At 40.8% G+C, this 26,798-nt stretch overlaps 1 protein-coding gene and 1 long non-coding RNA gene across 12 annotated transcripts in view; one reads left to right on the top strand and one right to left on the bottom strand.

The window, feature by feature from the left end:
- The window catches only part of LOC138763404 (acyl-CoA-binding domain-containing protein 6-like), a 552,989-nt gene that overhangs the window by 307,370 nt on the left and 218,821 nt on the right, over nt 1–26,798 (top strand). The gene's annotated exons all lie outside the window — the stretch shown is intronic.
- On the bottom strand, nt 406–26,589 carry LOC138763405 (uncharacterized). The gene is made up of 2 exons (XR_011357530.1): nt 26,505–26,589; nt 406–836 (listed from the first exon to the last, which is right to left on the bottom strand). It is a non-coding gene; the product is annotated as an uncharacterized lncRNA (long non-coding RNA).

Genomic DNA, 26,798 nt, shown 5'->3' with positions numbered 1-26,798 from the left:
ACAGTTTATTGTTGTGAGATTATAAATGCCAATATATCTTCCAATGTTTACCAACATCTAGTTCCATTAATAAAAGTATTGTGTAACTCCTGGCTGTTGAGAGAAGTTTATGTGAAAATTGTTAATGAGACTCATGAAGTAGTCATTTTGTTTGCTAATTTGTAAATGTAATTCATATGAAACACGCTGGCCTTTGCTTAGTTTTTTTGGAGTTAACTTAGTCAATTTTTATTGTTAGGAGCACTAAAGCTGGTTACAAGATCTGATTTGTAAAACTTTTGGAATTTTAAAAATTTGTGACATTTGATTGGGTTTCTCTCTGTTTTTGGACTGGCAGATCTTTTTTTATTGTTTATTGTTGATAACCTGATTTCTCAATGTTTCACCCATGGAAATGCCACTGAGTTCTCATGCATTTGCCAGAGTTTAATGAATGAAATATGGCAGAGATTTTCAGTAAGTTGTACAAAACATTTTCCATTGTGCATATTGTCAACAAATGTCATATTATTCACATTACACTTCCGTATTACACTGATTAATTCTCTTGCCTATTTCCCTCTGAGAACTCCTGTCTGCACTGCCTGAACATAGGGATCAGCACTGCTTTTCTCAATCTTCTAGCTGATGATCCCACTGTTGCCAATTCCATTGACTTCCTGTTGCCGTCCCTCCTCCACAGCCAGACCTCCACTTGTCTCCGTAGGGTGTATATCCTTTAGCATTTTTCATAACTGACTTCATAGAATCGCAACTGTGATTGCTGTTCATACCCGTGAAACTTTATGGTTGCAAAAGGCACTTTTTGTGTGCATATTTCTTCTCCATCACTTTTACTGTTGATAAGACAAAGAAAAAGACATTTTACACCACTGTGGAATATATTCAGTTGCGTGAAGGGACTCTCTGTCAGTCAGGCAATAGTTTCATGAAAATATTTCCCCTGTTATAGCAATAAATAAATAACCAAGAAAATCACATTAAATTAATTCTACCCCATGCCACAACTTCATTAGAAGGCAGCACTGGAGGAGAAGGCCATGATGAAGAGAATGGTCATTGATACAAGTGGTTAATTGCTTAAAAGGGTTTCCCAGCTGGCCTGATAAAAGTTTTACCTTTAAAAAGGAAACTTACTCATCTGTATTTTAAGCAATTTGTAGTTGCAATAAGTTGTCTAGTTCGGTTCACTCAGTGGGCCATTATGTGTTCTCATTCCTTTAGATTTCTTACTACATTTTCGTAGTTGTGGAGTAATTACATTACTGCACAAACTGTTATTGGGGTTGAGGGAATTGGTCAAATGGGAAAATAGATATAATTTCATAAAACCCAATACTTGGGACAGTGATGGATTTCAGAAGGGATTCACCTCTCTATATTCCATTAGGTAAAGTATTTTTTTCCAATTTCATGCTCTGGCAGAGTTCCTGTAAGAATGCTAACCTATGTTTGTGAACTGTCTCTTGATGCATTTTAAGGCTTGAATTCAGGACCACCTGCAATCAAGGTGGATGTGCCATTTCCTAATCTAATCTTGTATTCTTCGTATTCTTCCCTCCAGGGGAAAAAAATTTGTGTAATTATTGACAACTGAGTGATCCTCTGTGTTCGAGATAATTATGGTTGTCAAATACAATTAGGCCCTTCCTGAGTCTCCCACCCATGTCGACGATTCTTTCCATCCTCTCCTCCCCGCCCCCCCTCCACTCCTGCAGATGCTGCTCAACCTATTGAGTTCCTTCAGCATTTCTTTTTACTTGGAAGAGTCAATGTTGACAGCATCCTTAAGCGGCATGGTTGATGTAGCAGTTAGGACAATGTCTTTATAGCCCCAGCGATCGGGACTGGGGTTCGAATCCTACACTGTCTATAAGGAGTTGGTATGTTCTCCCCGTGTCTGCGTAGGTTTTCTCTGGGCACTCCCACTGTTCGAAACATACTGGGGCAGGGGGGTGGTGTAGGTTAATTGGGTGTAATTTAGTTGGTATGGACTCATTGGCAGAAATGGCCTGTTGCTGTGGTGTATGTCTAAATTTAAAAATTGTAAAAAGCTTTCAAATGCTTTGAGGTGCCTGATTAGTCGATCGTAGGCTTTGTGCAGAGTTTTGAGTTTTTGAAGACAAGAGTAATCTAAAATCAATGTCCGAAGGTGAACAGGACTGAATCCAATGATTCAAAGAGATGGCTGTTGAATTACAGAAAATGATTTGTAGTTTCTAGAGTTTTGTGATCCTTTTATTGTACAGGGACAATGTTGTGCAATAAGAGCAGGTCAATATTTATGAAGAGAGGTGCATTTTCTTGAGCATGCCTTTGTGCATGAGTGGCTGTGTGAAGAGGGTAGATTGACCTTGGTTCAGACATGGAATGATAGTTGAACATGTTCCTTTTTGCCCATCTAGTTTACTCGATACCGTAAGAAGGATTTTGGAGGTGAGGTGCAGCAATGCAGAAAAAAAGTTGATGAAAATATTAGCACAGCTCTTCCTGATACCATTCTGCACTGAAATTGTTGTGGAGTGTGCTTTTTTAAAAAATTGTAGTCTTGATGTCATCATATGTCAGACACAGGATGGAGATGAATTTATTTTAGAAATCTGACAGATTATGCTATATTTTATATTGTATATAGCTATGTTATAAAAGGAGATAAATCTTGTGGAGTTTTTAGTTAGGTCACACATAGATACAAACACTTCAAAATAGATCTCATTTAAAATGCCTGAGCTCTGCTCAAGCCAGACAGTCCAGTCTCTGGGTGCCTTTGCAAAAAGTTTGAAGAGTGCCTATAAGGACTTCACAAGTAGGTGCTAATTGGACATGCTGTGGAGTAATGGATTACTGATTTGGAAAACAACAGATGAACAAACTCGGAAGATTAGATCTAGTGCTGCTGTCTGTCTGAATGCAGTTTGCTGTTCTTGGAAGGTCAGGTGCGTTTGTAAGAAGAGAGAGTCAAACAGGCTTTTTTCTAAGAGAGACGAAGATAATTCAGTTCTACACTTCAGCAGCAGTAGCTGGGACTGGAACATGACAAGCTGGCAAGCTTGTGGAAAAAAAACATTTTGAAGACTGGTTGTGAGTTCTTAGTTTAGCTTGGTCAAAGCCCTTGTCCATACAAGAGGAGATGACTGGCTGTATAATGTTTCACTTGAATTAAGGGAAACAAAAAGGAACTCTGTGGTGACCTGAAAGAAAGACTTTATCATCTGGAAAACCCTGATGGGGCAAGTTTCTTTGGCAAGACAATGAAGTGGCTGGTTACAAGGAATCAGTTGTGGGTGTCCAATGAGCAACAAATCTTTCTCTGAAAACCGACAAGAACCTTCCTGAGTGGTAACCATTTACCTTTCAAGCATCAAAGCCTGGTGAAATTCATAAATGTTAAATTCTGTGCACAGTATAAGAATTGCCTGCAACCAGTGAACTTGGAGGAATGAGAGGTGAGATTGGACTGTGAATCAAAGAACTCTTCTGAACCCTCCAACACACATTACATACACATCCACTTAGAATTAGAAGGGGGTTAAGTTAATAGTAATAAGTTAAAGTTTTCATGTTTAAAGATCATTAAAAGCAACTTTTGTTTAAGTAACCATTTGTCTTGGTGAATATCTATTGCTGTTGGGTTTTGGGGTCCTCTGGACCCATAACAGAAACTACAAAAATAGAGGGTTGTGGGCAATGAGGGAGGGAAGGGTTAGATTGGTGTGGAATAGATTGGCACAAATCATAGGCCAAAGAGCTCATGTCTATAACTAGGCACCATGGTTAGCCTAGCAATTAGTGCAACGCGATTATAGCGGCAGCAACCCAGGTTTGACTCTGGTGTTGTCTGAAAGGAGTTTGTACGATCACCCCGTGATCTGCATGGTTTTGCCTGGTGCTCCAACTTCCTTACACCCTCCAAAAACATATGGGGATTGTAGGTTAATTGTAGGCATTGGGCAGCGCAGGTTTGTGGGCCATTAGGGCCTGTTACTGTGCTGTATATCTGTCTGTATGTATATTTATCCCAGAATTCCATTTGATTGATGGAATCAAATGTTCATGAGGCCAAAGCAGATCTTGTTGGTTCTGTTCCATATGTTTTTCTTGGAGTTGTCATGTAGTGAAGAATTTTGTCCACTCTGCCTCTAGATAGCTAGAATCTACAATCTGCTTCTTCACCTGAAAATACCAGGATTAATTTGATGAAAATAATCATAAACACTTCTTTTGGGATTCTGTCCTCACTGCAAGTGCTTTTGTCCTCATTCCACAGCAATTTGCCATCACTCCAGACTGGCAGTCACTTGACAAGAAAGATAAAATATCTCAAGAGTAGATTATATCATTTAAGTTCTAAAGCAGGGTTAAGAGGAGTCTTAGATACAACTTCATACCAAGTCCCACACCTTGGAAGAGGAGTTCATGTAAGGGAACTTTAGAATCACAGTAATTGTAACTTCCTTCAAAAAAGGAGACAAATCCACTCTCTCTCCCCCTCTCCCCTGCTACGACTTTCCCATGGCATTTTAATCTTTTCTTTCTTCAAGTTTCTGCACTCGTGCAAAAGCTTGGATCATTTCAATCCCACAATTCAATTACCTGTTCTATATTTGCCTGATTGCAATGCTGGCGTCTGCAGACATCAGGGATGGTACTAGGGGTTGAGGCCATGAATCCCCAGTTTAAGATGATGTCATCTGACGCCAGCGTTGAGCTGATTTTGCTTTCATTATTAGACACGTTAAAGGCCAATTGGATATTAATTCCTGGGATCACTTGCATGGGTTAAAGGAGCTTAAATTGTTAAGACCACTAACTACTGTATCAATCTCATCCTTGCACAAATTAATTACAAATTTCTATTGGATTGTTATTATGGTTTATCTGTACATTTGTTAATGAAGTTAAATATCTTTGGGGTATAAGTCCATTTGACTTAAGAAAACTTTTTTTCAGAAAGTCTCTAGCACTGAGAAAATGCACTCTTTTTGCTTTTAAAAAACTAAGAAGGCACCTTGGCAAAAATCCCATAGAGGATGACTAAACTAAATCTTTGGCATCAAATCCAAAAATGTTGTGTGAGCCTTCCATGATCAAGGCAAATATCATTGATTTACATTGAACCAGTAAACAAATTAAGCTTCTCTTTGTGCAGAATTTCATCAGTTGCTTGTAACAATGATTACCTGTTTTTTTTTATCAACTAATTCCTTGAAGGCCTGGAGGAGCTATCCACACTGTGGTTTTTTTTAAAAAAAACAAGAGGGAATCCCATCTAAATAGGATCTGCTGTCATTGGGGACTTGGTTAATTCACAGGGAAATAATTTAAATCAGTTCATGTCTGTTCCATATGACATTAATGTTTACAAGGTAAGGTTTGTGCATTTGTATTTTGATAGACAAGTATGCCCTCTGGATATTTGGATATTGCAGTTGGGTGCTCAGAGTATTAGTGGCACATTGGGGAACAGATTTTCTTTGATTCATAAATGAACGTAATGATGGTGTGTGGCTATTTAATACATGTTCTTAACTGGAATTTCTACAGAGGACAAATTCTTCTACAAAGAAAATCTGTCTTTAAATACCTAAAATATCTGAGTGAGAAAGCTGTTTCTCCTTTAACAACAACTGCCATGTTCAGTAACCTAATAGATATGAGCCTTGATTAAATTTCTCAAGTGTATTTTGTACACCTGCTAATTTCAGGCTCATAACATAATAAAATTGACATGAAAACAGATGTATTTTTGTAAATGCTCAACTCATCAAACTGCATGAACTTGGTAAGCTTAGTCAAGTGGTAATCTATTAAGTTGCAGTACATGGGATATTTTTAAATAGGATACAGACTTCAGGACAATGTCCTGAATAGTTTGTGGTAGCATTTATTTAGGGAAGGCAGCTGCCCATTGGCTTGCACCACAGCGACAAATGATTCAGGAAAAAAAGGTTTCATGGTTAGAAGCTGTCAGACGTGCAAGTTGTTTATAGGATGATCTATCTGCATTAGCTGCGTGCCAAAGCTATGCTCAGTGTACCTATAATATTTGCACTTTACAAAACTATAATTTGGGACAAGTGTGGAATGATTAGAGAATGCCTTGTGAAAGCAACTGTGTCAACACATTTTGAGAGAATGTCTTGAATGGGCAGATGTATCACTGATGAAATGCAAATTTTTACCCCTTTTATCTTACTCTTCCCTGGTCCTTTTACCAAAAGGAACAGCCTTCCTCTCTAGCACCCACTGTTGACATCTCTCATCATTTTATATCCATTAAACTGTCACAATTTTGAGTGTCCCATAGAGAAGATATAAAAATGTTTGAAAAACTACATTGTTTCAAGAGTTGAGAGACTTTGGTTACTTGGATGGACTGGATAAGATGGGGTTGTTTCACTTGGAATTGAGGAGATTGAGACAGAGGTATTTAAAGTCACTAAGAGTCTGGACAGATTTGATGGAGAAAAATTATTCCCATTGGCACAATGGTCAATAATCAGGAGGTGTACAGCAAAAATGAATGGAAAAAGAACCAAAAATGAAGTAAGGTCTTTTATTTGGCAGCAAGTGGTTTGGTTCTGGATTATACTGTCAATGTAGATTTTGGATTTGCATAAGAGATTTGACTAAGTACTTATTGGGGGAAAAAACAGTGAAGGGAAGAGGACAGGAGTGACGAGCTGGATTTTTCTTGCTTAGTCATTGTTGCATGGTGATAAAGCGATTGATTCAATCCCACTTCCCAACTCTTTCCCTGAAGCCCCATCAAGCCTTCTCACTCATAATGAACATGCCTTGAGATAGTCACTTCTGCAAGTTTATTTTCAATCAAATAAGTTCATCCCCTAAAGTAAAAACGGAGCATTTCAGTGGAAAGTTATTAGAATATTACCTGGAAGCAAGGGATTTGATGACAGGGAGAGCTGGGATTATTGGGAAGGCTGAGGAAAAATGCAATTCAAAGCCCTGCTGGACAGGGGAAAAAATTAGCTTCACAGGAGGCACAGATTTAAGAAAATCAGCCACAGGGAAACATTAGCTTTTTTTAATGTTGCAGGTTATTTTATCTGGAATGTAAGGTTAAAGACAGCATATGTTATTGAGAGGGTAGTGGAATCAAACAATATGATGGTATATGAAAGGAAATAAAGATGTGAGAAGACTTGGAGAGTGGATCAATTGGTCAACTGGCATAGTTGATTTCCAGTTTAGTTAGACATACCTATTGTACTTGATGAGTGAGTGTGTCATGGTTAACTGGTGTATTTCATTTGGGGTGAGGGTAGACTGTGTCTACTGGTGCAATATTTGGAAAATTTCAAACTTTGTTGTGCAAGCAGAGTAGTTGGGTGTGCCTGTGCCTATCATGCTTAGGCTTGTAACATCTCTTTTTTTGTCAAAGCATATGAGCCCCTGTCTGAAAATGTTACACTAACAAGTTCTAATTGGTTCCTGTTGGCTAAGTCATTGATCTAGTGGTATTAAGCAGAATACGTTACAGGAGATAAAATCAAGCTGATACAGCACAAGTAATTTTTTCTTTAAATGTGTGTGTAAATCTTATTTTTAGTTGCAATGTTTTGTTTTCCATTATTTGTCATTCCATATATGCCGACAGGGCAAGTTTTTATAAACCATGATGTCGCAGAAGAATGATGCAATAATCTCTGATTGTTTAACCCTCACATTTGTAAATGCACTTCCACAAATTATGGACACTGCATTTCACATGGACATGGAAGTTCATATTGATTATAGAGTTTTATTGATTACCCATTTAGCAATATTTTCATTTTCTTTTGAGTTGCATTCTTAAGTCACAGTAGTGATTAAGCTTATTCATTCAGCATGCATTCTAATTGTGAAGGCAAATTGAAAAGGGTATTTTAAGCATTTGAATGACAAATTTCAATCAGTTTTAACCACAGTATCTCTGATTTATTGACTATTTTTCCAAATAAAGTAATGTTTTCTGGCATGCCGTTGCTTGTTTATGTGAGCCTTGATGATTTTGAAAGAAATTCTTTCTTTGATTCATTTGTTCATTGCAAGAGAAGGTGCCATGATGGAAGTAATTCAAAATAAAGTTTGTGCTTTTAAACTAATCAATAGATTCCTGCTGTTGTATCATACACAAAATGAAAATAAAATTCTGTGGATATGTAAAGGTTTTGTCATGTACTATTGTCTGAAATTGATGATTACACTGTTTTAAACTGAGTAAAATTTCAGGAATAATATAGTTGAGCAAAATATAATTAATTCTCTGTGCAATCTGGTTTGCATTTAAATTATAGACCACTAAAATCAAATGTTCCAGGCAGTTCTGACAAATTAGATACTCAACTTGAGAACAATATATTCCACCTCACACTGTTGTACACCAAGGATCCTTTCGTTTGGGGGAAATTTAAAAGACTTTTCAACATGGACAGCTGGATATAAAATTATTTCTATTGTGGTGCTTGTTTTTTTTTTAATTTAAAAAAGCAAACATGCTGGTTGTTGAGCATTTTTCATGATCTTACTCTGAAGTAATTTATAGCTGAGGAAGTACTTTGAAGTCTAGTCACCATTGGAAAATAGGATAGGTTTTGTTAATCAGGGCATAAAGTTTTGGAAAAATACAATTTTCTTTTGCAAGGGGTTTCCTTTTCCCATGTGTGTGTGAAAAATAACTTATAATGCTATGAAAAATGCTTGCAGGTTTAATAACCAAATAAGAAAATCAGTCATTGATCAATGGATGCGAAGTGTTGGCCTGTATTAATACAATATTCTAATGCTTACATTGAATACCAATGATTCTCCAGTTGCTTACAAAGGACAGGACCACATCTTTTGAAGCAAACTGTACATTTACATAACAATTGTAACTTGTCTGTCAGTGGCAAGTGCATATGGGTAGTGTTGTGACAGACTGTCACATGGAATTGCAGCAAAGAGGGAATTTCAGTCGTGATTTTATTGACAAATTGGGTTCTGAAGGCATGATGTAATCACCTTTGATTTGACTGAAATCGAATTGACCCTTTGGAAATCTATGATAGAATGTCTAGACCTGCCACTTGGTATTTCAAACTTTTCTTGTTTAAGTCATCAGAAATATTGAGTATAATGGAATATTGAGAGTGTTCTGGGTAAGAGTGCAGCACACAGATCCAGATTGAATTGAATAGGCAGTTCTGACAAACACAAATTACTGTTGTCTCCATATAAACTTTGAAGCATAAATTGTAATCTATAACATAATGTTTTCATTGGAATTGCTGATCAAGGCACAGAATTATTAAAGTACAGTTTAATTTTTAACTGCTAAGTATAGAGTTTTACTTGGGTCTCGTATACAATATGTTGTTGGTGTTGAACTGATAGAGTCCTTTGGTGGCTATCCATTTATTAGCTTGATTTGCTGCACTGGACATTCCATAGAAAAGTCATTCAAAAACTATAAGTACGAGGAAGAAATTAAAATTAACATAATTGGCTATTTTACAGAATAAGAATGTACAAAATAGGAACAGAAGTATAGGCCATCTGGCCCATCAAGCCAGCTCTGTCATTCAACAAGATTATGGCTGATCTGGCTGTGCACTCAGCTCCACATACCTGCTTTTCCCTATAATACCCCTAATTCTTTCACTGTGGGGGAAAAAAAATCTATCTGTGTCTGAAATATATTCATGAGGTAGGTTCTTCTACTTTTTTGGGTAAATAAAACTTCATCTATTCACAACTCTCTGATAGAAACAGTTCTTCATCTCTGCCTTAAATCTATTCTCTAAATTTAAATCCCTAAATTTTGAGGCAATATTCCCTGCTTTTAGTTTCACCTGTCAGTGGAAACAATCTCGAATGATCCCCTTCATAATATTATATGTTCATTTAAAATCCTCTCTCTTTTTTTCACCACTCTAATGACTTAATCTCTCCTCTAAACTAACTCCCCACCACCCACCCACCCCATTATGTTTAGATCAACATGGTGAATCTTCTCTGTACTGCGTCCAATGCAAATATATTCTTTCTCAAGAGAACAGAATTGCATACAGTATTCCAGATGCAGACTCACCAGTACCCTGTAGAGTTGTAGCAGGACCTTCCTGCTTTTAAATTCAATCCCTCTAGCAAATGAGAGTCAACTTCTCTTGACAACATGTTGCACCTGCAAACCGACCTTTTGTAATTCATGTACAAGCACCCCAAATCTCTACACAACTTGTTTCCCTCTTCAGCATTAAACTAATATGCCAATTTACTTTTTCTTTCCAAAGTGGATGACGTCAGATTGTACCAATCTGCCAAATCCTTCCGCACTACCCTGTCCTATCCATATCTCTCTGCAGTCTCCCTGAGTCCTCCACATAAATTGCTGTCAAAATAATTATATGGTGTACTGGGTGTATTTTAACTTTGAAGTTTTTGCTGTTTTTTTCTTTCTATTGGGGAGCATTGATGTTCACTAGATTTTTCACTTAACCATGAAAGGATAGAGCTTATCATTGTCTTGGATTTAGCAATCTCTTTATCATATATTTTCCTCTTTTCTGTTTGGATGCACTGTTTTAAAATCAGGCAAGTACACTTGTCATTGGAGTAATGGGGTGAATGAGGAGGTTCTGATTTTGGTTCCACGTGTGTCTCATTTTGGGTTTCCAACCCTTCAGATAATGCTGTTTGATGCATTGTTGTTTCCCTCTAGTGCTCCTATATGGCCCTGAAAGAGGATGGGTGATTTAGGATCTTATCAATTGATTGAAATGCATTACTTCTTGAATCCATTTGATCACTATTTGTTGACAAGTAGTGTAATTGTGCAAATGATTGTGCCTTGGTTGAAGGTGCTTGAATTTGATTGGTACCATGTTGGTCTATCAACTGGTGAGTTTAGTTGTCAGGATGTAGTCAATCTAATGTAAGTAAACAGATTTTTAAAAAAATGAACTTCACACAGTAAGTTTGTTGATTCAGGATGGATCGACAGAAAATGAAACAGAGTTGACATTTCAGGTCAATGAACTTTCATCAAAATGGTTCTGATGAAAAGTCATCGATGTAATATATTAACTCTTTCTTTCTCCAGTAGTGAAGAGCAGTATATCTACTGCATTTTCTCTTTTTTTTGTGTGTATATATTCAGCTTCTACAGTTTTTTGGGCTTTCATTGTGCCATTTTCAGGATATTTTGTTGCAACATCAATTAATAAATTCTTGAATTCTCTTCAGTTCATTGATTCCTAAAGTTAGAAATACCATAGAAGAACCATTATTAATTCCAACTTCTGGAGTTGAATAAGATTTGAATGTGTGCTTATTCTTGAAGATATGCAGGGGATTGAAAAAAAAAACTATTGGGGCGTGGCGTGATGGCGTAGGGAGAAGACGTGGAGAAACACCTCCCCCTGGAAGAACTATTAAAAACCTAATTTTAAAACTGTTCAAAATGCGAGAAGTAATCAAGGCCCCTTGGTAGTTAAGAATAATAGTTTTCTTTTATGCTGATTTAAGTCAAGCTGATATTAAACGTTGTAAAGAATTTAATTCTGCTAAAGCTGTTTTGTGGAAGAAAGGTTATAAATTTGCTTTTCAATATCCTGCTGCACTTAAGGTTTTTTTTATAGAGACTTTCAAACTCAGTTTTTTTAGTGATCATGCCGAAGTTCTACCAGATAATAAAAAGATGAAAAGATAAGGAAGTTTTTTCCAACAGTCTGTCCAGTTCAGAGGGGGAAGAAATCTCAGTAGTTGATAAATACTGACATCGACGATGATCAAGTTAATAGAGATCTGCAGAAAGTATATCATACCTGAAATGATTTGTTGAATTTTTTTTTTGTTTTGTTCGTGGTGGGGAGGGGGTTCAATGGTGGTTTGGCTACTGATCCTTCCGAAGTCATTGGCCACTTAGTGGCATTGGTCACTCCTGTATATTTGGGAGAGGGGTAATACTGTAGTACAGTACTTTTTGTATATATATATATATATATATATAGAGTTTCTTTCATTTCTTTATTCTTTTGAGGAGATCATTTAGTCCTATTTGTGTGGTTGCCATGGGACGGTGTTTCACCATGTGTGGTAAGACAGTTTTTGAAGTGAATTGTAATGATGGCAAATTTAAATTTTTCTACTTTTAATGTTAACGGGCTTAATAATCCAATTAAGCAAAAAAGAGTATTGGCGTATATTTTAAAAATGAAGGTTGATGTTGCTTTTTTGCAAGAGACACATTTGACTGAGAGGGAACATCAGAAATTGAAAAGAGATTAGGTTGGACAAGTTATGGCATCTTCGTTAAATTCAAAAGCAAGAGGAGTAGCTATTTTGATTAATAAAAAGTTATCTTTTAAATTGGAATCAGTTATTGAGTCAGTTGGTAGACTTTTGATTAATTGTAAAAAATTTCTGAGTCTTGGACTTATAATGGATGTTTATGCTCCTAATAATAATAAATAAGACCACCGGCTGGTTCGCTGCAAGCTCAACCTTCACTTCAAGCCAAAGCCCAGGAACAATAAAGCCCCCAGAAAGAGGTTCAATGTTGGAAAACTGCAGTCAGACGAAGCGAGAGGAAACTTCCAGGCAAACCTCAAAGCAAAGCTCGACGTTGCAACCCGCCTCACGGACCCGTCCCCTGAAACCCTCTGGGATCAGTTGAAGGCTACCATACTGCAATCCACTGAAGAGGTACTGGGCTTCTCCTCCAGGAAAAACAAGGACTGGTTTGACGAAAACAGCCAGGAAATCCAGGAGCTGCTGGCAAAGAAGCGAGCTGCCCACCAGGCTCACCTTACAAAGCCGTCCTGTCCAGAGAAGAAACAAGCCTTCCGTCGCGCATGCAGCCATCTTCAGCGCAAACTCCGGGAGATCCAAAATGAGTGGTGGACTAGCCTCGCCAAACGAACACAGCTCAGCGCGGACATTGGCGACTTCAGGGGTTTCTACGAGGCTCTAAAGGCTGTGTACGGCCCCTCACCCCAAGTCCAAAGCCCGCTGCGCAGCTCAGACGGCAAAGTCCTCCTCAGCGACAAGATCTCCATCCTCAACCGATGGTCAGAACACTTCCAATCTCTTTTCAGTACCAACCGCTCAGTCCAAGATTCCGCCCTGCTCCAGCTCCCTCAACAGCCCCTAAGGCTAGAGCTGGATGAGGTTCCCACCCTGGATGAGACATATAAGGCAATCGAACAACTGAAAAGTGGCAAAGCAGCAGGTATGGATGGAATCCCCCCAGAAGTCTGGAAGGCTGGCGGCAAAACTCTGCATGCCAAACTGCATGAGTTTTTCAAGCTTTGTTGGGACCAAGGTAAACTGCCTCAGGATCTTCGTGATGCCACCATCATCACCCTGTACAAAAACAAAGGCGAGAAATCAGACTGCTCAAACTACAGGGGAATCACGTTGCTCTCCATTGCAGGCAAAATCTTCGCTAGGATTCTACTAAATAGAATAATACCTAGTGTCGCTGAGAATATTCTCCCAGAATCACAGTGCGGCTTTCGCGCAAACAGAGGAACCACTGACATGGTCTTTGCCCTCAGACAGCGCCAAGAAAAGTGCAGAGAACAAAACAAAGGACTCTACATCACCTTTGTTGACCTCACCAAAGCCTTCGACACCGTGAGCAGGAAAGGGCTTTGGCAAATACTAGAGCGCATCGGATGTCCCCCAAAGTTCCTCAACATGATTATCCAACTGCACGAAAACCAACAAGGTCGGGTCAGATACAGCAATGAGCTCTCTGAACCCTTCTCCATTAACAATGGCGTGAAGCAAGGCTGTGTTCTGGCACCAACCCTCTTTTCAATCTTCTTCAGCATGATGCTGAACCAAGCCATGAAAGACCCCAACAATGAAGACGCTGTTTACATCCGGTACCGCACGGATGGCAGTCTCTTCAATCTGAGGCGCCTGCAAGCTCACACCAAGACACAAGAGAAACTTGTCCGTGAACTACTCTTTGCAGATGATGCCGCTTTAGTTGCCCATTCAGAGCCAGCTCTTCAGCGCTTGACGTCCTGCTTTGCGGAAACTGCCAAAATGTTTGGCCTGGAAGTCAGCCTGAAGAAAACTGAGGTCCTCCATCAGCCAGCTCCCCACCATGACTACCAGCCCCCCCACATCTCCATCGGGCACACAAAACTCAAAACGGTCAACCAGTTTACCTATCTCGGCTGCACCATTTCATCAGATGCAAGGATCGACAATGAGATAGACAACAGACTCGCCAAGGCAAATAGCGCCTTTGGAAGACTACACAAAAGAGTCTGGAAAAACAACCAACTGAAAAACCTCACAAAGATAAGCGTATACAGAGCCGTTGTCATACCCACACTCCTGTTCGGCTCCGAATCATGGGTCCTCTACCGGCACCACCTACGGCTCCTAGAACGCTTCCACCAGCGTTGTCTCCGCTCCATCCTCAACATCCATTGGAGCGCTCACACCCCTAACGTCGAGGTACTCGAGATGGCAGAGGTCGACAGCATCGAGTCCACGCTGCTGAAGATCCAGCTGCGCTGGATGGGTCACGTCTCCAGAATGGAGGACCATCGCCTTCCCAAGATCGTATTATATGGCGAGCTCTCCACTGGCCACCGTGACAGAGGTGCACCAAAGAAAAGGTACAAGGACTGCCTAAAGAAATCTCTTGGTGCCTGCCACATTGACCACCGCCAGTGGGCTGATAACGCCTCAAACCGTGCATCTTGGCGCCTCACAGTTTGGCGGGCAGCAGCCTCCTTTGAAGAAGACCGCAGAGCCCACCTCACTGACAAAAGGCAAAGGAGGAAAAACCCAACACCCAACCCCAACCAACCAATTTTCCCTTGCAACCGCTGCAATCGTGTCTGCCTGTCCCGCATCGGACTGGTCAGCCACAAACGAGCCTGCAGCTGACGTGGACTTTTTTACCCCCTCCATAAATCTTCGTCCGCGAAGCCAAGCCAAAGTAGAAAGAAGAGAATGCTCCTAATATAGATGATGAGAAATTTATGTTGGATTCTTTTCTTAATTTAAATCAAGCATACAAAAAAATAATGGTAGGAGGTGATTTCTTTGTCACCATCTCTATTTGCATTAATTATTGAACCTTTGACTCAGGTGATTAGACAAAGTATTAAAAGTATTAAGGTGAAATCTGATGAATTTAAAATTAATTTGTTTGCAGATGATGTTTTGATATATTTTTTTAAAAACCTCATAATTCTTTGAGGAGTTTACTTGATAGATTGGAACAGTATGGTAAGTTATCAGGTTATAAAATTAATTGGAAAAAGAGTGAGATTATGTCATTAGCTGAAATGTATTACTCTTCATGTAGGCATATTGTGAAATTTAAATGGTCAGATCAGATTAAGTATTTAGGTGTTAAAGGTAGATTGTAATTATAGTCATTTATATGAATTAAATTATTTGCCCTTATTGTCTAAAATTAAATATGATTTGAATTGATGGAAAGATTTAACAATTACATTTAATAGGATGAGTTAATTGTATTAAAATGAATATTTTTCCTTGAATTCAGTATTTTTGCAGTCTTTTCCTTGTAAGCTTCTTCAAAAGTTTTTAAAGAATTTAAATGCTTTGGTGAGGAAATTTTTATGAAAGGATAAAATGGTACGGGTATCATTACAGAAAATAGGAATTAGGAGGTTTGCAACTTCCTAATTTTCAAAATTATGATGCAGCATAATTGAAATTTATTAATAGGATGTTTGAAATTGATAAACCTTTGATATGGGCTAATATTGATCTATCTTTAATTAGTGAGAAGAAGATGAATTAGTTTATTTATAGATGGAATCCTAAATTATTGAGTAATTATAATTTACCTGTTTTGAAACACTTAATAGATTTATGGTGTAAAAAAAAATGAAGCCATAGGTACTCAAGGTAAGATTTCAGGTAAAAGTCCATTGTACCAAAATAAGCTTTTTCCATTTACACTTAATAATCAACTTTTGAAGTTATGGGATCAAAAGGGTATTAAATTGGTTCAAGATTGTGATGAAGCAGAATATTTTAGCAGTTGCTACACACACAGAAACACACCACAGGACACGGTGGAGGTTTCAGTTGAACTGTTTAAGTTGGGCCGTTTGCACGGGTTGATCTAAGTCCACGTGCGCCGGCTTCAGTTGGTCGATCGTGAATAGTTCCTCCCTGCCCCCAATGACCAGTGAAAGTCTTTCCCGATTGGTGGAGGACCTTGTACAGGTGCTGCAGGGAGGTCAGGTGTGGGCCACGTCAGACGAACACAAATTCTGCTGAGGCCAGCTCTTTGGGGACATTTGCCGGGTGCTTGCCGTGGTGGATCGGTGATGGGGGTGCCAGCGAGGTGAGTCTGTTGTGGAGGTCCACGAGAAGGGTTGGGATCTCACCTCTGGATTCTGCGCCCACCCTGAAAAACTCCCCTGGTAGTGACAGCGATGCACCATAAACGAGTTCCGGAGATGAAGCCTGGAGGTACTCTTTTGGAGCTGTTCATATGCCAGGCAGGACCCATGGCAGCTTGTTTGTCCAGTGGGTCCTTTTAGCCGTGCCATGAGAGCCACCTTGAGGTGCTGGTGGAAGCACTCTACGAGACCAATTGCTTGGGGATGATAGGCCATGGTGTGGTGGAGCTAGATTCCCAAGCGGTTTGCCAGTTGCACCCAGAGGGCGAAGGCGAACTGGGCACCCTGTCACTGGTCATGGGGGCTGGAGCGCCGAACCGGGCGACCCAGTTAGCGAGTAGGGCTCTAGCACAGGACTCGGCAGAAGTGTCCCTGATGGGGATGGCTTCCGGCTACCTTGTTGTCCGGTCGACCACAGCCAGGAGGACGTGGGTGTCCCTGGACACTGGGAGGGTGACCACTATATCGATGTGGATATGGTCAAACCTCCTGGCTGGTGGGTTGAAATGTTGTATCGGGGCTCTAACGTGACGCTGGACTTCGGAGGCTTGGCAATGCATGCAATTCCTCGCCATCTGGGCCACTTGTTTTTCAATCCGTGCCAGACGAAACGTTCCGCCACCATGCGTACTGATGTCTTGACTGAGGGGTGGGCCAGGTCATGAATCGTCCAGAATGCCTCCTTCCTCCTACTGGTCATGGCAAGCTGGTTGAGACATCGCACAGGACCATGTCGCGGTTGCCCAGCAGCTTAAGGTCCTTGAGGCCTGCGTCTCTCTGTCCTCCCTCTGGACCTAGGCTAATTGGGCGTAGTTGTCCTAACCCGCCCGATGTCGGATGTCGGTGGTGAACTCTGAGATGTAGGAAAGGTGTTGCTGCTGGCGCACCAACCAGGGATCTTTAGCCATGGCGAGGGTCTGAGTGAGCGGCCTGTGGTCCGTGGAAGCGGTGAACAGTCTCCCCTCCAGGAAGTAGCGGAATTGCCTGATAGAGAGGTACAAAGCCAGGAGCTCCCTGTCGAATGCACTGTACTTCAGCTCCGGTGGTCAGAGGTGCTGGCTGAAGAACGCCAGCTGGTGCCACTGCCCGTTGACTTCTTGCACAAGGACGCCCCTGCTGGCTGTGGCGGACGCATCCACCAAGAGTGCTGTGTGGGTGGGTCAGTAGGGTGGTGCTAGCAAGAACGGCCTTGGTCTTTGCGAAGGCTGACTCATCCTCTTTCGACCACTCGAGTGTCTTTTGCTTGGTTGAGATCAGGGCAAACAGTGGGTGCATTATGCAGGAGGCCCCCGGGATGAAACGGTAATAGAAGTTAAACATCCAGGTGAACTCCTGCAGGTACTTGAGGGTGTCTGGCTTGGGGAACTGCCAAATGGCCTTGACGGCCTGTGACGGTGCTGCCCCATCCCCAGAGATGGTATGGCCCAGAAACTGTAGCGACTCTTTCCCAAAATGACATTTGGCCACGTTGAAGGTGAGGCCAAATTCAGCCAGGCGGAAATGGGTCTTGTGCTCATTGTGATCCCGATTGGCGATGAGGATGTCATCAAGATAGATGAACACAAAGTCCAGGTCTCTACCCGCTGCGTCCATGAGTCACTGGAAGGTCTGGGCTGCATTCTTCAGGCCAAAGGGCATCTGCAGGAATTTGAAAAGGCCGAACGGGGTGATATGGCGGTTTTGCCTATCAGCGGTTTCGCCATTAGCGGCAGCTGGCCTGGTCGTTCCCCTGGTATGAGCAGGGCTGCTGGCACTTTCGGGTTTGGGCTCCCCAGTGTTGGTGGTAGAAACACCAGGTGGTTTAGTGCTCCTCACGGATTGCCAACGAATCCATGTTTGGAGACCAGATAACGTCTGGGCTCTGCAGGGTTACCAATGTAGCAGTTGCTACACACACAGAAACTCACCACAGGACATGGTGGAGGTTTCAGTTTAACTGTTAATTTGAATTTCACGTGCGCCCCTTTAAAGCCAATGGGAATTTCACCCTGCGCGGTGGTGATATCACCACATTGTCTAGGGCATGAACTTTGGCCTAAGCCATGAGGCAATGAGCAAGACATGATGGCGCCATTTTTCTGCAGCTACCCCACCAATGCAGCGGTACAAGCGGGGCCGGTTCGCTCACAGAGATGTGCACTGCCACAATATTTTAATTCTTTTCAAAGAATGAAAGAGAAATGTGATACATCTTCAGATACTCTTTTTTTCTTATTATCAAAATAAAGCTTTATTGTTGGATAATTTTTGACATACTTTATGGTTAACTCGAAGATCTAAGTTTGAAATTTTACTTACTGAGGGTGGTAAGAAGGGATTTATATCCGAGATGTATCCTTTACTACAGAATAAATGCTTAAGTCAGATATATATAAATCTAGATTGAAATGGCAGAAAGATTTATGTATACTTATTTCTCAGGATGATTGGATGAATTTATGAAGGGATAGTATGACTAAAATTGTAAATGTCAGGTATTGATTAGTTCATTATAATTTTATTCATCAGTTATATTTAACTCCAGAAAAATTAAGGGAATATAATTTTATTTCTTCGGATTTATGTTTTAGATGTCATAAGGATGTAGGATCTTTTCTACATTCTACTTGGTCATGTGAAACAGTGAAACCTTTTTGGAATAAATGTAAGGAATTTTTAAAGTTATTTTGAAAGTGAAATTTTCATTAGATCCTTTGGTATTTTTTGTTGGGTAATATTAAGAGGATTAGTTTAGAATTAAAATTAAATAGATTTCAAATCACTTTTTTGAGATTGGCATTAGTTGTGGCTAGAAAATGTTTGGGAATTGCTTGGGAAAATGAGACTGATTTGAGTATCCAGAGATGGCATATGGAAATGAGATCTTGTATTCCATTGGAAAAGATTACATATAATTTACGTGATAATTATCTTTTTTATCGTAAAACTTGGAGCCCGTATTTGGATTATATGGGGTTGAATTATTAAATCCCTTTCCCGCACGTTAGTGGTGTTGCTCCAAACCATGGTAATTAACTGATGAATTTTGATGTTATGTGATCTCCTCTTTCTTTTTTTTGGGGGGGGGTGGGGTAGGTTAGAGGAGATGGGTGGGTTAGGGAAGGGGGGTGAGGGTTGTAGGGGATTAGTTTTAAAATGACATGTATGTATTTTGTGTTTTTGTTCAAGTCTTATTTATTAATTGTATGCTTTACACATGCATCATGATTCAATAAATAATTTTTTTTAAGTTGGAGTGTTTTTGAGCAGGTAGCATGTAGAGGAGGATAGAGAGGCAGTGGCACATTCAGGATTGAAGATGCAAAGACTGAGAATTGAGATGCACAGAAATTTCTTTAGAACCATAGAGCAATACAGCACTGGCCCTTTGATTCTTCTAGTCCATGACGAACTATTATTTTACCTAGTCCCACTGAACTGTACCCCGAACATAACCCTCCATACCCCCACAATCCATGTGCCTGTTCAAATTCTTCTTAAAAATTAAAATTGAGCCCCCGTTCACCATTTTAGCTGGGAGCTCATTCCAGACTCCCAGCACTCTCTGTGTGAAGACGTTCCCCTTCTTCTTCTTTGGCTTGGCTTCGCGGACGAAGATTTACGGAGGGGTAAAATGTAGCCTCTTTCACCCTTAACTCATGTTCTCTAGTTTGTGTCTTACCTCTCCTCAGTGGAAAAAGCCTCTCTGCATTTACTCTCTCTAGACTCTTTATAATTTTAAATACCTCTATCAAATCTCCCCTCATTCTTCTCCCCTCCTCTGTTTAACCTTTCCCTGTGACTCAGTACCTGAAGTCCAGGCAACATCCTAATAATATTCTCGGCACTTTTTCATTTTTATTGATAGCTTTCCTGAAGTTGGGGCGGCACGGTTGGTGCCAGCGACAAGGACGTGGGTTTGAATCCCACACTGTCTGCAAGGAGCTTGTATATTCTCCCCTTGACTGTGTGGGTTTTCCCCGTGGGCTTCATTTTCTTCCCACTGTTTGAAAGGTACTGGGGGTGTAGGTTAATTGGGTGTAAATTGGGTTGAAATGGCCTGTTACTGTGCTGTATGTCTAAATTTTAAAAAAATCTTCAAATTTGGCCTCACGTGTGTTTTGTACAATTTTATCATAACATCCCAACTTCTATACTCATTAGTAAAACACAAAAGTCTAGACATCTTAGTGAAAGTAAAAACACAGTGCTGGAGAAACTCTGCAGATTAAACAGTATCCTTTATCCACACAGACAAGGGGAGAATATACAAGCTCCTTGCAGTCAGTGTGGGATTCAAACCCACGTCCTTGTCGCTGGCGCCAACCGTGCCGCCCCAACTTCAGGAAAGCTATCAATAAAAATGAAAAAGTGCCGAGAATATTATTAGGATGTTGCCTGGACTTCAGGTACTGAGTCACAGGGAAAGGTTAAACAGAGGAGTGGAGAAGAATGAGGGGAGATTTGATAGAGGTATTTAAAATTATGAAGAGTCTAGAGAGAATAAATGTAGAGAGGCTTTTTTCCACTGAGACACGAACTAGAGAACATGGGTTAAGGGTGAAAGAGGCAAGGTTTAGAGGGAACATTAAGGGGAAAGTCTTTATAGGAAATATAAAGATACATAACTGATGTTTCGGGCTTGAGCCCTTCATCATGGGATGGAAAAATGTCGGTAGGGATCTGAACAAAAAAAGTAAGGGGGTGGAGCATGGTTCCAAAGGCAGGAGGAATAGGTGGAGAAGGGAGGGAGGGCACAGAAGTGATGGATGACTAGGTGAATAGAAAAGGAAGGGGGTGGAGAGCTGAGGGAAAGAAGACAAGGGGAAGAGAGGGAGGAAGGAGGGTAGATTAGTAGAAACCAGAAAAGTAAATGTTAATTCCAGCTGATTGGAGAGTGCCCAGATAGAAAATCAAGTGTTGTTCCTCAAATTTACAGGTGGCCTTGGTGGGATAGTACATGAGGCCATAGACAGACATGTGAGTATGGGAGTGGGGCGCAAAGCTGAAATGGTTGGTTACTGGGAGGTTCTTGTCTCTGTGCAGAGAGAACGGAGGTGCTCAGTGAAGCGATCTCCCAGTCTATCCGATGTAGAGAAAGCCACAAAGGGAGCACCAAATTCAGTAAATCAGTCCTGCGGATACACTGGTGAAGTGTTGCTTCACTTGAAAGGCCTGTTTGGGGCCCTAAACTGTGGTGAGGGAGGAGGTGTGGGTGCAAGGGGAAGATGTAGGGGGTGGGGAGGGGTGCAATTGATAGGGAGGGATGAGTGCACAAAGGAGTTATAGAAGGAGCAGCCCTATGGAAGGGAGAGAGGGGAAAATATGTCTGAAAGTGGGATCCTGTTGTGAGTGCCAGAAATTCCAGAGGATAATGTGCTAGATGCAGAGGCTGGTGAGGCAGTAGGTGTATGTGTGTTTTTGAGGAGTCTGATGGTGGAGGGATAGCAGCTCTTCCTGAACTTGGTGCTGTGAGTCTTGTGGGACTATACCTCTTTCCCGATCGTAGCAGCGAGAACATGGTGTGTGTTGAATGGTGTAAATCCTTGATGATTGCTGCTGCTCTCCAATGGTACCCGTTTCCTGTAGATGTTCTCAATGGTGGGGAAGGTTTTACCTGTGATATCTTGGTCTGTGACAACTACTTTTTGCAGGGCTTTTTGCTCGCGGGCATTGGTTTGCTAACCTTCTCCACCTCTTATTTCCCAATTTCCTCTCCTAATGTTTAAAATCAGTTCCCTGGTTTTAGTGACATTGAATAGGAGGTTGTTGTTAGTACACCATTTAGCCAAGTTTTGAGTCTCCCTCCTGTATGCTGACTCATTGCTCCTTTTTACACAGCCCAGCACTTTGGTATTTTCAGGAAATTTGTAAATGATATTGTTGTACTGAGCGACACAGTCATGGGTGAGAAGCGAGTGGAATAGAGTGCTGAGTATGCAGCCCTATGGTGCTCAGGTGCTGATGAAGATTGTGGAGATGTTCTTGCCAATTTGCCCTGGTTGCCGTCTGGAGGTGAGGAAATCCAGAATCCAATTGCACAGTTGGATGTTAAGGCCCAGATCTTGGAGTTTGCTGATTAGTTTGAGGGGATGAAGATTTCATATGTCAAACCGGAGTCAGTAAGAAACATGCTAATGTATGCATCATTGCTGTCCAGGTGTTCTAGGGTTTTGTGTAGAGCTAATAAGATGGCATCTGCTGCAGACCTGTTGCTACGAGAGTTAAAGTGGAATAGATCCCTGTGGCTGCTCAGACAGAAGCTGAAATGCTTAATCTCCAGCATTTCAAACCACTTACATCACTGTTGATGTGAGTTCTACTGGTCAATAGACACTTAGGTGAGTTATCACATTCTTCTTGGACACAGATACAATAGATGTCTTTTTGAAATAGATGGGTGCCACTCCCTGCCGGATAGAGATGTTGAAGATATCTGTGAATACATTGCAAGTAATTGTAATCCTTGGCCTGGTACTCAATCCAGACCAGATGCTTTCCTCAGATTTGCTCTCCTGAAGTCTTGAGCATCTTAACCTTTTACCTTGATGATTGCTGCTGCTTTCCGATGGAATTGTTTCAAATAGATTTTCTCGATGTTTTCTCGATCTTGCCTGTGATGTATTGGGCTGTGTCTACTACCTTTTGCGGGTCTTTCTGCTCAGAGATATTGGTGCCCCATACCAGGCCATGATGCAGTCGGTCAGTGCACTTTGCACCACACAGCTGTAGAAATTTGCCAGGGTTTTCAGTGTCATACCAAACTCCTGAGGAAGTAGAGGTGCTGACATGCTTTCTTCATAATGCCATTACAGATAGACCCTAACTTACAATGGGGTTCATTTCTTGGACTCGCATCGTGAGTAGCAATTCTTGTAAATTGGAGTCTACCTTTACAGGTAGTATTGTGCCATGCCCCTGTTGGGTTGCCGACGTCCCTGCCGCTGCTGGGAGGCTGATGTCCCCGCTACTACCGGGACCCCCAGAAGGCACCAGATAACTAGGGGCCGCAATATCACCTCGTGATTTGGAACGCATGCATAGATTTCTGTCTCTCTCTCTCTTTCTCTCTCCCCAGCGATGACAAACTGCACATGCATTCCAAATCATCTTCTTTTTAAAAAAAATGGTGTTGCATCTGTCAAACCAAGTTTCATTGATATGATTACAAGAGGAGCAATGAAATGATGATGTTTGGGGGAGTGGGGGTGGGGGGGAGATTGGTGGCAGTGGGAAGCAATCTGCAACCGCTGATGGACAGAAGCATTTCCTTCAAAAAGGAAAAGCATCTATGTTAATACAGGTAGACCCTGACTTACCTTTATTTAAAGCAAGTTCTGATCATCATAACTTTGAAAGTTGGGGTCTATTTGATTTGTGTTGGGTCCAGGAAAGATCCTCCTAAGATAGTGACTACCAAGAATTTAAATTTGCTCACCTCTGATCTCCCAGTTTCCTTTCCAAAAGACTGCAATTAGCTCCTTGGTTTGAGTGACATTAAGCGATAGATTGTTGTTTGTACACCATTCAGTCAAGTTTTCAATTTCTCTCCTGTGCACAGCCCAGCACTTTGGTATCACAGCATATTTGTAAAAGGTGGTGTTGTCGTACTGACCCACACAGTTATTTATGGGTGAAAAGCAAATAGAGCAGGGGGCTAAGTACGCAACCATGTGGTGCTCGGGTACCGATGAAGATTGTGGAGATGATGTTCTTGCCATTTCATCCTGGTTGAGACCTGGAGGTGAGGAAATCCAGGATCCAATTGCACAATTGAGTATTAAAGCCCAGGTTTTGGAGTTTGTTGATTAGGTTTGAGGGGATGATGGTGTTGAATGCCAGACTGTTGTCATGTTTGCTGTCCAAATATCCCAGGACAGTGAGATGGTATCTGCCAGAGACCTGTTGCTGTGGTAGACAAATTGAAACAGATCCATGTTGCCGCTCAAACAGGAGCTGATATACTTTAATATCAACTTCTCAGAACATTTCATCACTCTGGATATGAGTGCCAATGGGTCAGTATTCATTTAGGCAGGTTACCACACTTGAGCATCAGTACTGATGAGGCCTGTTTGAAACAGTTGGGTATCACCCCCAGCCAGAGTGAGATATCGAAGTTAACAGTGAATACATTAGCAAGTTGATCAGCGCAGGTTTTCAGTCTTGACCAGGTACTCTGTCCAGACTTGAATGCTTTTATTGGATTCACTCCTGAAGGCAGCCCACACATCATCTTTTGATACTGATAGTAGAGAATCATCAGGGGACATGGGGTGTGCAGCGGTTCTTCCTTGTTCTGGTTAAAATTAATAAATCTTTTTCATAACATGAAAATAAGAACCTAATTTCCTGATCGCAAGCATCCCATCAAAGTTCTAAATTTCAGTGAAAAAAGATAGCTAAATAATAAAAATCATATTTTTACTGTTGGTCGTAAATGGTTACTGATTATTTTTGAATATTTAACACTGAAAATTCTTTTCATCTACTTTTTTTTCCTTATTAGGCTTTTCTTGATTTTTATTTATTGATTGTGTACCTGTTATCATTTGATTGTTCCTGTCGGATTGTGTTACATTCTCTCTGCTAGATTTTGCTTGCCTTCTTTTCCAACCTTTGTTTCAGCTGTGGAAGATTGTTATTTTGCTGACAGCCATACAAATATTTGCAGAAAGAACAGACTTCAGTTCCTCATTTCACAGTCAGCTTTCAAGTAGCAGCTTCAGGTGCTACTTAAGGGATTGCTTAAGGTGGTATGTGAGTGGGAAGGGAAGGTTGAGAACCACTGCTCTTGACCTAATTATAACTAAAATATTTTGCTTGAGAAAAAATTATCGTTGGCTCATTTCCTTTAGAATTATGAAACTGTGCATATAACGAGTACGATTAAATTAGCTTTCAACCTTTTTTTTTCCACTCACATATCACCTTAAATAATCCCTTATTAATCACAGAACATTTAAGGTTTAGGGATTGCTTAAGGTGGAAGATGAGAGAGAAAGGGACAGCTTGAAAGCCACTGCTCCAAACAAACTGATACTGTGACTTAACAAGTCCCAAGAGCAAGACTAAACTTGGAGCATAACTTGGACGTATTATTTGTTTGGGAGTGTATGACTGATTTTTTTTCTTCATGTGAATTGTAATGACTCGTGTATTGCTGACTGAACAAAAAGCAATCCTAGTACAGGTGGGTGGAAAGGATCTTGAAAATGTCCCAACCCTAAATTTTGTCTGTCCATTTCTCTCCATAGCTGCTGTCAGGCCTGCTGAATCCATCCAGCTTCTTAGTGTTTACTGAAAGTGTATAATAGGAGGTTGCTCTTTATTCCAAGTATTGGTGCTAGATTTGGTCACAATCTATTTCTCTGCTTTGATCTAAAATATCCAGACTTGCTCTGGGTAGGTGATGTGGTGAATTGCAACAAGGGGCTTCAGGGGAACATAGAAGATCATGTTAGCTGGCGAGGGCATGGATATTAGAACATAATGTAAAAACTCTGATGAAAAAAGTGACAGTATGAAAATAGAGCATTTTTAAATGATCTGGGGCAAAATTTTTGGTGTTCAAAGAAATCTGGGGGTCCTTGCACAGGGGACACTGGAAGTTGTAATGAAGGCATGACCAAGACAAACCCCTGGTATCTGGGGATTGGTAGATGCCAGATAAGCAAGTTTTCCAGTTGCTTGAGGCTCATTATAACAATGCCTAACTGAACACACCTCCATTAAGAATAAACAGTTTAAAAGACAAAAATACCTAACTGTACTTACATTAACAAACTTCACTTGCATGAATATATGAATATATGTAATTCACTCGTCTGAATAACAGCCTATAAAGTGAAAGTAGATAGCTGTGATGCTTCATTACCAATGAGTTGAACATATGCTTTGAGAAGAAGAACCAAACAGTGCCTACTAGAATCCCTGAAGAGGCTGAGGGCCCTGTGACATCTGTCTCTGAGAACGATATCAGAATATCATTCAAGAGCGTGAACCCTCACAAGGCATCAGGACCTGATGGCGTATCTGGCAGGGTACTGAAAATCTGTACCAAGCAACTAGCCAGATTACTTACAGACATTTTCAACCTCTCATTGCTATAATCAGAGGTCCCACCTGGTTCAAAAGGGCATCAATCATCCCGGTAGCCAAGACGAGTAATGTGAGCTGCCTCGACGACAAGCACCCAGTACCACTAACCTCTATTGTGATGAAATGCTTTGAGGGCTGGTCATGGCCAGAATTAAGCAAAGGTCTGGACCCACTGCAATCCACCTAATGTCACAATCGCTCCACAGCAGATGCAATATCGCTGGCTCTCCACTCAACTCTGGATCACTTTGAAATCAACAATTCATAGATACTTTCTGCTCTTCATTGACTACAATTCAGTCTTCAATACAATTATTC

Source organism: Narcine bancroftii, chromosome 5 (assembly GCF_036971445.1).
Source record: "Narcine bancroftii isolate sNarBan1 chromosome 5, sNarBan1.hap1, whole genome shotgun sequence".
Taxonomy (NCBI): Eukaryota; Metazoa; Chordata; class Chondrichthyes; order Torpediniformes; family Narcinidae; genus Narcine; species Narcine bancroftii.
This window is presented reverse-complemented; position numbering and strand designations above follow the sequence as displayed.